A 1,816-nucleotide genomic window follows, 5' to 3' on the forward strand; every position below is an offset into this window, starting at 1 on the left:
CACAGTTAATCTTTTTTTTTTTTGTATTTAGATAGAATAGTTATGTACAAATGTTATTTCTCCCCTACTTAATTTTTTAACTTGCAGTATATTTTAGGTGATTGTCATGTGTCATCAAGGTATATGACATGCAGTAAGGATTGTTTTATTGTTGTAGCTATGGAAGAGATGAAAAAATCATTAGAGCTTGGAAGGTAAAAGGAAGAAATGAGGTTATGTGAGGTTTTGGCAACATCCATCTCTTTTGTAAGTTATAAGCCAAGTAATGATGAAATGAAGTAGTGACAGCTATGTTTAATTTTCAGTGAGTTTAGGGTGGGGATGCAAGGTGTAGTGGAAATTCTAAGGACCATAAGTCATCACATGCTCCAAGGAGATCATGGGGGGTGGGGGCTCAAAATGTGATCAGAGTTTTCATTTTCTTTCTTTCTTTCTTTCTTTTTTTTTTTTTTTTTTTTGCAGATCACTGGACTTTATTAAGATAGAATCATTACTAATTACATAGAAGCTACTTGCCTAACCAAAATCCATGAGGTTCATATGAACTTATAGTTATACAAATAAGAAACAAAGGCATGTTCAAAATCATGAGGAAATATCCTGAGCCCAGATGATGCCCACGGATGAATGAGTCTGCACATTTATTTCAAGCTGTTAAAGAGTTTATGGGCCACACAGTGGTCCCTTGAATGCAAGAAATCAAAGAGCTCCTCTGTGCAATCCTCCTCTGTGTTTGACCTGGAGGATACATGCTCATCACAGAGCTCTAGCCACTCCCGGGCCTTTACACATTTTTCCAACTGCTCACATTGCTCTCTCACTGTTGTCAGGGGATCCACTAATTCCACCTCCTCTTCCTCCTCCTTAGGATCTCCAGACCTGGTTAGCATTTTTCGCTCATCCTCCAGCCCCATGTCCAGCTATGGTTCTGAATTCAACACCAGTACCAACACCGGCACCTATTCCACCTCAGAATCAAGAAGGACTTGTCAGAGTTTTCATTTTCAATGAGCAAAAGTTTAGAAGGTAAAATGTGGAATGTAAAAGAAGAAGAGAAAATAGTGTAAGTGATCTTAATAAACAATGACGAATGAGTGATTTATGATTTATGAAAAGAAGCAGCGATGTGGACATGTGCACTGTGGTTCATCACAGTGGGATTAAGTCTCCTCAGTTGTGAAGTCCTCCTCATCTCTCTCCTGAGTGTTCTCAGCCTGGGACACTGTGCTGCAGGGATTGCAAGATGAATAATTTTGTTTATTGTTATTGTTTAAGTTTCAGCTTCCATGTGGGTCATTGAAGAGAGGTATGTTATTTGAGATGAAGGATCAGCAGCATGACCTGCTGTTTGTATTGTATGTTACTCTTCATCCAGTGTAATGTAGAGTAGGGTTTGTTCATCTTCTGGTTACTATTGAGCTTTAAGGGCAGGGTCATTGTGTGTCCTGGGTGAACATCCTGTGCATTGTAGGTAGGTGTTCCTGAGCAGCAGTTTCTTGTATTCAATGCTTGGAAGTAACTCCTAAGTAAAGCCCCACTGTCTTAAAAGTATTATGTGCTGCCATGTTTGCCTGGCATATTACCCTTTGGTCCTGAAAATACTGCCAAGGAAGCTTTGAACAATCGGATCTTGGAAATATTATAAAGAAAGATTATGTAATTTTAGTATATTGAAATGTGTAGAGAGCTTGTCTATTGGTCCCATTGGGTTAGTTTTTAAAAAGTTGCAAGCATTCTTGTAAAGTATGGTAGAGTCAACTATTTAGGGTATAGTGAAACAGTTATGTATACGGAATGTTATGGGCTATTTAAGTTA

The 1,816-nt window shown here is 38.4% G+C and overlaps 1 pseudogene; it reads right to left on the reverse strand.

The window, feature by feature from the left end:
• Positions 1 to 454: 454 nt before the first annotated feature.
• On the reverse strand, positions 455 to 990 carry LOC136393270 (cytochrome b-c1 complex subunit 6, mitochondrial pseudogene; annotated as a pseudogene).
• Between the last annotated feature and the right edge of the window lie 826 nt (positions 991 to 1,816).

This window comes from Saccopteryx leptura, chromosome 2 (genome assembly GCF_036850995.1).
Source record: "Saccopteryx leptura isolate mSacLep1 chromosome 2, mSacLep1_pri_phased_curated, whole genome shotgun sequence".
NCBI lineage: Eukaryota > Metazoa > Chordata > Mammalia > Chiroptera > Emballonuridae > Saccopteryx > Saccopteryx leptura.